Here is a 13,610-nt window from a genome sequence, read left to right on the forward strand (position 1 = left end):
GGGCCGGTGCAGTTTTCTCCCAAGAGATGCCCTGGCCCGGGGTTTCAGGTAAGTAAATGCGATCACTTGGGGGTTGCCTAACATTTGACACCCCCAAGTATAACAGGACTTTCCTTCTCTTTTAAAGTCAATGCGCGTTTTTCCTTATGGAGACTTTTTTCTTTAGAAACCCAGGGAAGGAGTTGCTACGTTACTTGCAGTACACGCACATGTCCACCGGGTGTCAGCCGTACAGCACAAGTCCTATTAATAGAGGCAAGTAGTTCTGCTGATAAGCTGGAGCTCACAATGTGTTTTATTGGCTGCAGTTCTCTATAGGGCAGTCAAAACTCCCTCAATCTCCCATCATGGGAAATACTTCTTCCCAGCCGAACCGAATCCTAATTTGCATATGCAAATAAGGGGTGGGGAGGGAAATCGCATGAATTTTTGTCACAAAACAAGGAAGTAAATTTGCATATGCAAATTAGGATTCAGATTTGGTTTGGTATTCGGCCGAATCTTTCATGAAGGATTCGGGGTTCGGCCAAATCCAAAATAGTGGATTTGGTACATCCCTACAAAAAAACTTAATTCTGTGTCTCTGTCGTACTAATTTCTCTGCCATAGATTTTCCAATTTCTATTCCATGAGACACCAAAGCAGTGGCTAAGTATTTTTAGGGTATTTTAACCGTAATAATAATAATCATGATGTGCCTCACAGCAGCTCATTCAATTAGATTTCTCAGTCAGCACCTATACTTCCCAATTCTTAAGCCCTGATGCACGTCCAACGGTTTCCACCATGCGTCCGTTTATTCACAATTTACAGATGTCGACAGCACCAGCCATAGATTTTGCTGATTAAAATGCCTTTATTGAGACATGGGTTTCTGGCCCCAATACACTTGGCCACGTTTCAGACCGCCATCGGTCTTTTATCAAGCCACCTTAACAACACCTGTGCTCAGTTATTTATACATAATCACACAGTGACCCCTAGTGATTCTTTTCCAAAATGCAATCTTACACATTCCCAAACCATCACATTTGTTGCAATGTACATTCTGCTACATAATACAAAAAAATTTCTCTCTACCTTTACGCAATAAAGTGTCCATATTTCTTTAGTGTCCATAAATATCCTTCTGAAAAAATTGACTGTAAAAAAGATACATAATAAACACATTATCAGTAAAACATTTTCCATTATTAAATTTTCCATTACTCGATTTTAAAAAACATTATTAAAAAGACAAATTTACCGATAAATTTTACTTAAATCATATTCCCTGTTGAGGCCATGGGGAGCCAACGTTTCCAATCTTCCAATCCATCTCGCTTCTTTTTTCAATAATATTCTAACTCTATCACCACCTCTCCGCATTCTCGGGACGTGGTCTATTATTTGTTATTTTAATTGTTGGACCCCATGACCCGCAACAGGGAAATGGTTTGCAACTGCTTGATCGCTTTTCTTAGTATATATGGCGGACTTGTGTTCTCTTATCCGTTCCTTAGCACTTCTTGTGGTCTGTCCAACATAGGATAGCCCACACGGGCACTTGATCACATACACTATAAAAGTACTTTCGCATGTATAATATCCATTAATTTTAATTGCTGTTCCTTTCCTAGGGTGATACAAAATCTCTCCCTTTAAGCAATTAGAGCAACAATTGCAGCCAAGACATGGGTATGTCCCATTTTTTCTTGGCCGCAACAGTCGCTCCTGTGTTAGTGTCCCTCCCACATCTGATCTTATGGCCATTGATCCTATGGTTTTCGCTTTTTTATATAAGACCAATGGGGTATTTTTGAATATATCAATATCCGGTAAACCTTCCCTCAATATATGGCCAATGTTTCTTAATTGTTCTTTCTACGTGTGTACTTATAGCGCTATATCGGGACACAAATGGAATTCTCTGTATTTGGTTGTTTAGGGGTCTCTTTATATTGTGTTTTACATCAGCCCATTGTTTTTTCAATAACTCTGTGGGGTATCCCCTTTCTTCAAACTTTATTTGCATTTGATCTAGTCGAAATTCCAATGCACTGTCGTCGGACACAATCCTTTTAACTCGGCTAAATTGTGATTTAGGTACTGACTTTTTAATCTGTATGGGGTGAAATGATCTATAATGTAATAAAGTGTTTTTGTCAGTTGGTTTTATATAAAGGTCCGAGGACAGTGCATTCTCCTTTCGACTGATAAGGGTATCTAAAAATGAAACCTGATTTACATCACTATGTAAGGTAAATTTTAGTTTGGTTCTGGTATGATTAATCTGGCGATGGAATTCCTCCAGGGTCCCCTGGGGCCGCGACCATATTATGAAAATATCGTCAATAAATCTATACCAGCTGAAACAATGTGTTTTGTATAAGTCATTCGTATAGACAAAAGCCTCCTCAAATGCATTCATGTAAATATTTGCATATGATGGGGCCACATTGAACCCCATCGCCGTTCCTCGTATTTGTAAGAAGAATTGGTGGACACTTTATTGCGTAAAGGTAGAGAGAAATTTTTTGTATTATGTAGCAGAATGTATATTGCAACAAATGTGATGGTTTGGGAATGTGTAAGATTGCATTTTGGAAAAGAATCACTAGGGGTCACTGTGTGATTATGTATAAATAACTGAGCACAGGTGTTGCCAAGGTGGCTTGATAAAAGACCGATGGCGGTCTGAAACGTGGCCAAGTGTATTGGGGCCAGAAACCCATGTCTCAATAAAGGCATTTTAATCAGCAAAATCTATGGCTGGTGCTGTCGACATCTGTAAATTGTGAATAAACTCACAGCAGCTCATTGCCAAGTAGTTTAAACAAGGGACTGTCTGGCTGGAAACAAGCCCAGCCCCTAACTGACAGTTTATCCTATAGTCTGGGGAACATGTCAGTGAGGTGTAGAATTCCCCAGAGTCTGGAGCTTTGGACAATTATTCAAATATCTATTTTGGAAGCCTATGCAGTACATGTACATGTCCACCAGGTGTCAGCAGTACAGCACAAATAGCTCAACCCCTGAAACTGTGACATTTTTGGAAAACCCTATTTATAAAGCCGAATGGTTCTGCTGATAAATTCAAATGTACGAGCTGTGGCTCAAAAGGGCATTTTAATGGATGTGGTCCTCTTTGGAGCAACTCCTTGAATCTCCCAATTATGGAAAATGCTCTGGATCTATCTGTCTGATGTAGACTTTTTCCTTTCAATTAGACATGTAAAATAAGAGCAAAGTACCTTTGGAGTGGGGGCATTTTACTGTAATTATAGTAACCTGTATGTATTCTATTCTAAACTGTTCCATGTGCACAATAATTCTTATTCCCACACTGTATAAGGGAAGCAATATGGCAGCTCCCAGAACAAGTTATACCCCTTTACTGCCAAACTGAGGGAAATAAGTAAAAGGCCCTGGCGTATTTAATAAAGTAAATGCAGACTGTGGCCCCTGAGAGACGGCTCAGCTAATCCGCAGTTGTATTAAATGGACGGTGGGGGTGAAACTCTCAATCTCAAGTGTTTCAACTCTCATTTGCTGCACCTTCCTCAGGCTTGGGCCAATGGCAGTAATGGGCTGCACAGGGCCTGTGTAATTGCTGGCTATTCTGCTGTGGGGTTTCATTAAAGGGGAACGTCACCTGAACAATAAAAAATAAATAATTTTTTGGTTTTAAAAAGTTATTTGCGAATGCACGAGAAATATTAGGCAAGAATCCTGGTCCTGGTCCATTTTCTGCATTTTTCTCTTGATTCCCACAGGCAGCAGTATCAGGAATCGAGATTGGGTATCAAGTGGGGCAAAGAATAGGCTGCTCCTTATGACAAATTGACCAAAGTTGCCCCAATTCACATCCCATAAATGAGTAGATTGCTGATCAATAACGAATGAGAACAGAGAGCAGAACAGGACGGGGAGAGGAGAGGAGGCAGCAAACTTAAAGGGATACTGTCATGGGAAAAAAAAAATGTAAATTTTTTTCAAAATGAATCAGTTAATAGTGCTGCTCCAGCAGAATTCTGCACTGAAATCCATTTCTCAAAAGAGCAAACTGATTTTTTTATATTCAATTTTGAAATCTGACATGGGGCTAGACATTTTGTCAATTTCCCAGCTGCCCCATGTCATGTGACTTGTGTTCTGATAAACTTCAGTCACTCTTTACTGCTGTACTGCAAGTTGGAGTGATATCACCCCCCTCCCTTTCCCTCCCAGCAGCCAAACAACAGAACAATGGGAAGGTAACCAGATAGCAGCTCCCTAACACAAGATAACAGCTGCCTGGTAGATCTAAGAACAACACTCAATAGTAAAAACCCAGGTCTCACTGAGACACATTCGGTTACATTAAGAAGGAAAAACAGCAGCCTGCCAGAAAGCATTTCTCTCCTAAAGTGCAGGCACAAGTCACATGACCAGGGGCAGCTGGGAAATTGACAAAATATCTAGCCCAGGGGTGTCCAAACTTTTGGCTCGCAGGGCCACATTGGAAAAAGAAAAATTGTCTGGGGCCACACATGAAATTCACAAACACTTTTGATTTGTAAAAGTAAAGGAAATACACAGAAAAGAACTACAATGCCAGTTGGATAACCAGATGGAGCTATACACTGTAATATGGGACACCTGGATATTAAATAACTTATTATTATTACTAACTGGGCAATGGGCAGAGTCCCCCCTATCCTTTGCGACATGACGTTTCCTTGGGAACCAAGATGGGCCGCATTCATATGCATCCTGGGCCGCATGTGGATCTCGGGCCGCAGTTTGGACACCCCTGGTCTAGCCCCATGTCGGATTTGAAAATTGAATATAAAAAAATCTGTTTGCTCTTTTGAGAAATGGATTTCAGTGCAGAATTCTGCTGGAGCAGCACTATTAACTGATTCATTTTGAAAAAAATTTTTTTTCCCATGACAGTATCCCTTTAAAGCCAACATATAAACTAACCCACCAAATATAACACTCTCAACATATAAGGAGAGTTCTTTGAAAATTTCACAATTGAGTTTCTCAGGAGTTCATCTTCTGGTGCCTACATTTTTTTAAATTGGGAAAGAACATCTTTTCAAGAACCGTGCAATGTTCCAAAGGGCTTTGGGAACAGAACAACAGTTCGGAAATTCTGAAGTATCCTGAGGGATAAAAACAGAATTCTACTCAACCACACAATGAAGCGCTCCTTGGCTACTTTATTGGGCCTCAACAGGTTTGAGTTCTAAAATTAAGATCTGAATTAACATAGTCAAAGCCATTTCACCTAGCTGAGGCCACTGTTGGTCTTCACCAACTTGTTGTGACCACGAGAGCAGCAAGAACCTGAAATGTGCCCCCTGGCAGCTCATTGCCAAGTGGATTAAGTAATGAACCTTCCGATTGGAAAATAAGGCCAACCTCTAACCGGCCATTCTGCTTCCTCAAGGCTGTCCTCCCATGGTGAGGCGAGACCAAATTCTCTAAGAGAAAATATGTGTGGGAATGTCATAACATGTCTAGTAACCCATAGTAACCAATTAACAGCACCAGTAGTTTATACTGGTCACCTGCATGAAAGTCCATTTGGCTATTTTTGACCAGAAGCTGAAAAACACAAACTCTTGATGACCAATAATTTGATGATCAGAACATGAAGGCATCTTTGATCAATCAGGGTGCTGTGATCCAGCTAATCAGTTAATTTAACCAAAGTGCACAATATCTGGTCAACTGACCCAAAAACAGTCAGATATATTCTATATGTGGTCTTCTACTTCTGCTAATTCTCTTTTTTTCTCTCTCTCTATCCCTCTTAGCTTTCTCCTCTTGATAATCTCTTTAGCAACCACTTTCTTATCACCGTTCCCTTTCTGAAATGTGTGCTTTAAATCAAATATTATGACCTTGTTAATTATTAATTGCCTAAAGAGAGGCTTGAGGTTCCACCGAGGGATCGGTAAGAGCTGTGTTTTCGAACAGATTTTTAGAGCGAGGTAGACACAGACAGTGAAAAATGTGACAGAGATTGAGAGGGGAGGTAACAGAAAGCTGGAAAAAGACTTTCCAAGGTAACAAAGGGAAAGAGACAGAACCTAGAGGCATAGGTGGTAACACCCAAGGTTTTGGAGATTAAAGAGAAGTGATAAAAAGGAAAGTGAGAAAGAGAGGAAAAACATCTGAGAGTAGATATGAGTCTGTTCCACAGGATTTCGTCTTTGTTTCAAACTCAGGCACCAAGTTCCTCCCAAATAAACCTAGTAAGTGAGAACCCAACGCAGAGAAATGTGCAGACCCATAGCCCTGTACAACTGATTGCCTCGCGCTCCATTGTAGAGGAATGCCTTGAAGATACTTTCCAGGAAAAACTGTCCCATCTAGGAGGAAAAGAGAAGGTTCTGCTGGTTGGAGAAGCTGGGTATGATAAAAATGGTTATTACCATGGGATTTTGCAAGAACTCTCCTTTGCACTATTCAAGATGCCAGAACAAGGCCCTCCACAGAAAAACAATGGTGTAAACTGGAACCTAGATGGAATGAATGCTGGTGCAAGTTCTTCCCATGCCCCATCCAGAATTCTAAAGTACCCAGTTGTTCTGGTAGTTTTCCGGGCTACATTCATTTTGGACTCTGCCAACACAAACCTTATCAGAGAAGTACTGAGAGATGTGAGGGTCAGAGTCAAAAGATCAGGGTCGGCTCTAGTGGGAATTGTCTACAGCCAAGAAGAACTGGACATAGAAACAAAGTCTGTGTCCCAGATGAAGTTTGGACTCTTAATGGAAAAGGTTTTCCAGGGATATCCAAGGGGGATCTGCTGCTACACCCATACCCAACCCGAAACCATCCTACAGGTAAAAAAGACTATCAAAGAGACACTACAAGGAAACATTGCAGGTAAGTGTTTGCTGCTGAAGAACTTCTTTTACCTTAAAACTATACAGATAATGTGATGATACATAGTGACTATGATTAGCAATACTACTACCGTAATGATATTCTCCTACGAGAAAATATCACTTTTTATGTCCACTGAAACTATATGGGAAACTGGCCCTTTAACAGAACACTTCACTGAAGCCTGACCTGCACTGTCTTTGTTGATCATGAATTCAAAGTTCACAAAAAATTTACTTTTAGATTGTTACAAAGAAGAGTATAGTAGTTTATCACCTAAATGCTTAATTAGAACTGTGCCTTTATTTGTTATTTGGTTATTATCGACTCGTCCAATATTCAATTAATCAGATTAACAAACAGATAATGGATTTAATGATGGCAGGAGAGAAAAGAGAACAAGGACCAATATCAACTGCAATGCCAAATTAAGACAACAGGGGCCCTAATAACCAAACAGCACGTGCAATACTAAATTGATGGGACCCCATCACCCACATTGTAGTTGATATGCCAGAATGAAGAGCACAGGGACCCCAGCACCCAAACTGTAGTTGATATGCCAGAATAAGGAGCACAGGGACCCCCCAGCACCCAATCTGTAGTTGATATGCCAGAATGAAGAGCACAGGGACCCCAGCACCCACATTGTAGTTAATATGCCAGAATGAGGAGCATAGGAACCCCATCACCCACACTGTAGTTGATATGCCAGAATGAAGAGCACTAGGGACCATAGCAACCAAAAAAAAGTAATCACCAAAAAAAGAATTGAGAAAGTAAGAAAATGCAGCCATCAGGGGGAGAGATTTGGATCTGGTACCAGAGCCAGAGTTTTGTGGCTCAACAGTTTCCTTTCCCTTCTCATGGGAATTTCAGTTCTTTATTTCTCTCCATTTATCTTTCAACTTTCCCTTTCTTTCGTGCTTGGACATTGCCTTCCCTCCCCATACACTGCCCTGTACATGTGTGTTTATTTTCTGATCCTATCTGCACCTTGGCCTTCCCACCTCCCATTCTTTCCCCCACTGTTCATTCTTTCTAACGACTCCTTTCATTCCCTCCTGTCCCATTATCAGCATCACGCTCAGGTGTTTGCAAAGGAGGGACCTGCCTTTAATAAACAACTCATTGACAAGTAGCCATTGGGTTTAGATTTTGGTCTGAATAGGAAAACTCTGTGTCATTGTGAATAACAAAGGACTGATATCAGCTTCTTTTGTGTCACTTTATAGGGCTAGAGGTCTACTACCTGACAGGGGGGGGGGGGGAAAGTCCTGTTTATATTTAATTATTGTGCCCCATTGTATTCCAGGTCAATACAAAGAAAATATTGCTGGTGATGCTGCTGAAATTGAAAGGTCTTTCAAAGCACTGGTATGTTGTCTGGGGGGCAAAGAACAATTTCTCCTTGTTGGGAACCTTTGCTCCTCTGCCCGACCATCTGAACGAGCCTTGGTCTTCAAGGAGGTGACTGAAGCCCTTTTTGAAGAACATTCAGAACTTTACAGCCAAGGAGGGACCAAAAATGGACCTACTAAAACCTGCACCAAACTCCCAAAGCCAAAGGAACTACCATACCCGCTAATCCTTGTGGTCTTCCGATCCACATTTCTGAGAGAAGAAGCCAACAGGGTGCGGGTTAAGGAAATATTAACAGATATCAGGAGCAGATCTAAGAAGTCAGAAACACGGGTGATCGGGGTGGTGTGCAGCTCAGAGAAGCTAGAGGAGGAGGTCTGGGTGAAGTGCCAAGCTCATCTAGGCTCAGTGTTGCGTCAGACTTTTAGTGGCCCAGTTGGTGTCTGCTCCTTTGTGAGGTCCAGACCAGAAACGGTAGAAGGCATTAAGAGATGTGTTTGTAATTTAAAGGAGAGGACTTAAGTATGTGTGTGTGTGTGTGTGGGGGGGGGGTGATAATGATAATTTTTTTAAATTAAGACTGGAAATTCTGGAAATATGTCTGGAGGTCATAATTTTACTGGAAATAAAGAACTTTTGTGTGGAATTGTTGGCTCTGAGATGTTCTGCCACTTCTAGGGGCTGATCAGGAAACATGCATAAGGGGTGTAACCAGACTGTGCCCATAAGACACACGAATGGCTGTCAACAATCCCAAATTGAACTGAAAAGATCTTCCAAAGGATTTGGTTCCCATTGGCATAACTAAGGGAGCCCAGGCCCCAACTACAATTTTTCCCCAAACCCTGCCACCCCTTGCCAGCAGAAATCGCAGGACACCTGAGGGCCCCCTACAGAGAAAGCTTTCTTTGTAGTTATGCCACTGGTTGTGCCTATAAGCTGCTGGTAGTCTTTTCTGATTACACAATTAATTACGCAACGAGGAACCAGTAACATGAAGCCTGCTGAGATACCATTTAAGATGTTGGGAGGGTAATGGTGAAATGAACAAACTGAAGGTCCACATAATTCCTGAAGCTTTAATACTTTACTTTGATGCTCACACAACTTCATATGTTATAACAAGAACAGTAGAAGGTATTGCAGCATATAGTATCTCCCTGCTGCTCACCACCCTGCCAGTCTCTGTCCCTGGGGCCCTCCTTGCTTATGGGTATTCAGGTTGGCACCCACTATGGGATGGATTGACAGCAAATTAGAAGGACCTTGCTAGTCCTGACCCTGTGACTCTGTATTGGTCAAGTGCTGACCCTTTCAACACCTTGGTGGAGCCCAAATTGCTCAGCTAGCTAGCTATTCTTGAGTCTCACCAACTAAGGTGACCTTCACAGAACATATCCTATAACTAGCTGGCTTAAATGACAAGGGGTTGGAATAGGCAGAGCACATCCTCTGAGCTTGGTATCCTCATGCTAACTATAAGGAAATGATTGCAAGCTCTTCTGGGCAGGGCCCTCTTTACCACTTTTATTGGTTTCTCCACAGCACTGTGAAGGTAAGTTCCACAAAACCTGTCCTATCATTGGAATAAGTATTAAGTATGGTGATAGAACTTGCTCTCACATGGGCATAGCCTCTGAGGTTGGTTTCCCAATGTCCTTGGCATCACCCTAATAGCAGTCAAAGTGGACTGGGGCATCTCCACCCTTTCTTAAATGATCTTCCCAGGACAATATCCGCTGCCTGATTGACATTGGGGGACCACCCAGACTATGGGGATTACCCGTCCCATCATCTAATGAGCAAAGCAGTTGCAGGAAACCAAATGTATCCATAAAGCATATGTGATGTTAACCCCTCTTACTGGGATGTCCCATCCATGGCTTCTACTGGAAACTTCTTTCGTTATGTGTGGCTTCCAAACAGGCCTGATGGTCAGATAGCTGGTTAGATTTGGGGTATTCCTCTCTGCTCATGTAGATACTCCAGCCAACCAAGTTGATGGCCACTTAGGAGGAGATATTTCAGCTAGCCACAATTTTGTGGTTATTATTGGAAACACAGCTAGTTGTTTAACATGACATATTTACATATTATCTTTAAGTGGGTGGGGAAGACCAAATGCAAAAACATAATCTAGAGTTTTGTGTGGAGAAGAACAGATGGTTCCTCTCTCTGTCTCTGCAGAGAACTCTGTCCCTAAATAATGTCAGTATGATGTACTGTGAGATATGTATGAGTAGGCGTGGGGATAAATATCATGTAGGAGCAGGATCAAGAGGGAGGGGAGGAAATGTCATGGTGGAAGTTGTTTTCTAGATTAAAACAGGGTCAAATGAAAGTTCTTAAAGGGATAAAGCAAAGTTTATCTAGTAGAGTGCCTACTGTGGGGAAAAGGGCAGAAGTCAACAGGCAATACCTTTTGTTGGAGGACATGGAGTCACAAGCTTGATAACTAGTTCTGTCAGGTGCAGGTAATGGGTGCAACTAACACTGGTATGGACTTCAAAATCTATTCCCCAGGACCCATCCGCCCACCCTCCTGCTGGAAATACATGAGCCAGAATTTACTCCCAGGACCCGTTTGCACTGAACTCTCGCTTCTCCCCATAAAATCCCTGGGACCTTCTCCTTTCTTCAGAACTATTTGCTCATGAGCACCCTGTTCTATTTCTGGTCCGACCACATTGCTACCTGCCTCTTGCTCGCAGCCCACAAAAGCCGCTCTCCTTTCATTCTCGAAAAAAAAAAAAGACATCTCACGTCCTGCCCCTTGGGCCAACAATGTCTTATTAGTTCTGCACCTTCATGGAATCTCTCCTGAACTGGCTCCCGAGAATTGCATACGTGTCATTCAATTGCAAGCTTTTTGGCCAAGCAGCTCTTTTACTGTGTTTCTGATTCACACATATCATCTTATTTTTGTAAAGCACTAAGTACATAGTATATACTATATACTATAACTAATCTCCCTGAATTGCAGCGTGTCTGCCCTAACTGATACACATTTCTGTTTTCTATCCTTCTGTCAGTGCCTCTGTGTGCCCAGATATCTGTGTATTAAGAGCAGGGCCGCCATTAGAAATCATGGGGCCCCGTACAACAACATTTTCAGGGCCCCCTGGGCCCCGCCCACCCCGGCCCCCAAGCCCCACCGAAGATCCCATTCACTCCACTCCACAGACATCAACGCTAAAAAAGGTAACCTCCCCGATACACAAGTTATAAAAAGCTATTGGGGACCAGGGCCCCCCATAAAAGTTTTTTTAAAAAAGCATTGGTGCCAGGGCCCCCCTCAGTAAACAAAAAAATTGGGGCCCCAAAGAACATTTTTTTAAAAAAAACATTGGTGGCAGTGGCCTATAGAATATTTGTGGCCAGGGGATTAAAAAAAATAAAAACACACGTTGGTGTTCAGTAGTATTGAACTCATCGCTTCAGGACTTCAATTTTGGCTGTTTTTGTGACTTTGGTTTTTTTCGACGCTTCAGGACATCAATTTTGTCTGTTTTCGTGACTTTGGGTCTTTTCGCCACTTCAAGACTTCAATTTTCAGCTGTTTTTGTGTCTTTGGGTTTTTTTGACGCTTCAGGACATCAACTTCGCCTCCTTTCGTGACTTTGGGTCTTTTTGCTGTTTTAGGAATTCAATTTCGGCTGTTTCTTGACTTTGGGTTTTTTCGCCGCTTCAGGACATAAATTTCGGCTGTTTTCGTGACTTTGGGTTTTTTCGACGCTTCAGGACTTCGATTTCAGCTGTTTTCGTGACTTTGGGTCTTTTCGCCGCTTCAGGACATCAATTTCGGCTGTTTTCGTGACTTTGGGTTTTTTCGACGCTTCAGGACTTCGATTTTAGCTGTTTTTGTGACTTTGGGTTTTTTCGACGCTTCAAGACTTCAATTTTGTCTGTTTTCGTGACTTTGGGTCTTTTCTCCGCTTCAGGACTTTAATTTCGTCTGTTTTCGTGACTTTGGGTCTTTTTCGCCGCTTCAGGACTTCAATTTCGTCTGTTTTCGTGACTTTGGGTCTTTTCGCCGCTTCAGGACTTCAATTTCGGCTGTTTTCGTGACTTTTTTTTTTCTACGCTTCAGGACTTCAATTTCAGCTGTTCATTCGTGACTTTGGGTCTTTTCGCTGCTTCAGGACCTCAGTTTCGGCTGTTTTCGTGACTTTGGGTCTTTTTGCCACTTCGGGACTTCAGTTTTGTCTGTTTTCGTGACTTTGGGTCGTTTTTCCACTTTGGGACTTCAATTTCGTCTATTTTCGTGACTTTGGGTCTTTTCTCCGCTTCAGGACTTTAATTTCGTCTGTTTTCGTGACTTTGGGTCTTTTCGCCGCTTCAGGACTTCAATTTCGGCTGTTTTCGTGACTTTTTTTTTTCTACGCTTCAGGACTTCAATTTCAGCTGTTCATTCGTGACTTTGGGTCTTTCCGCTGCTTCAGGACCTCAGTTTCGGCTGTTTTCGTGACTTTGGGTCTTTTTTCCACTTTGGGACTTCAATTTCGGCTGGTTTTGTGACTTTGTGTCTTTTCACCGCTTTGGGACCTCAATTTTGGCTGTTTTCTTGACTTCGGGTCTTTTCGCCGCTTCAGGACTTCAATTTCGTCTGTTTTTGTGACTTTGGGTCTTTTCGCCGTTTCAGGACTTCAATTTCGGCTGTTTTCGTGACTTTTTTTTTTCTACGCTTCAGGACTTCAATTTCAGCTGTTCATTCGTGACTTTGGGTCTTTTCGCTGCTTCGGGACTTCAGTTTTGTCTGTTTTCGTGACTTTGGGTCGTTTTTCCACATTGGGACTTCAATTTCAGCTGGTTTTGTGACTTTGTGTCTTTTCACCGCTTTGGGACCTCAATTTTGGCTGTTTTCTTGACTTCGGGTCTTTTCGGCACTTCCGTATTTCGGCTGCTCAGGACTTTGGAAGTAGGCGGCATGGCTGTCAAGGGGGGGCCAGGCTCTTTGAAAAAGTTCAGCACTGCCGGGCTCCCCTTACACTTGTACCCGCTGTGCCCCCCTGATGACGGCCCTGATTAGGAGAGATGGGGGGGTTGATCACAGATATCTGTGTATTAAGAGCAGTGGGCGGTTAGTGTCCAGCAATAGCTAATGGACAGAGAGCTAATGAATGTGGGAAAGGAGGGAGCTGCTATTGGTCAGGACTAGGGTTGCCACCTTTTCTGGTAAAAAAATACCAGCCTTCCTATATATTTATCTTTATTCCCTATTAATAACATTGGGATCACTGACCTTCCTATATATTTATCTTTATTCCCTATTAATAACATTGGGATCACTGACCTTCCTATATATTTATCTTTATTCCCTATTAATAACATTGGGATCACTGACCTTCCTATATATTTATCTTTATTCCCTATTAATAACA

The sequence above is a fragment of the Xenopus laevis genome, chromosome 3L, assembly GCF_017654675.1.
Source record: "Xenopus laevis strain J_2021 chromosome 3L, Xenopus_laevis_v10.1, whole genome shotgun sequence".
In the NCBI taxonomy this organism is placed as follows: domain Eukaryota; kingdom Metazoa; phylum Chordata; class Amphibia; order Anura; family Pipidae; genus Xenopus; species Xenopus laevis.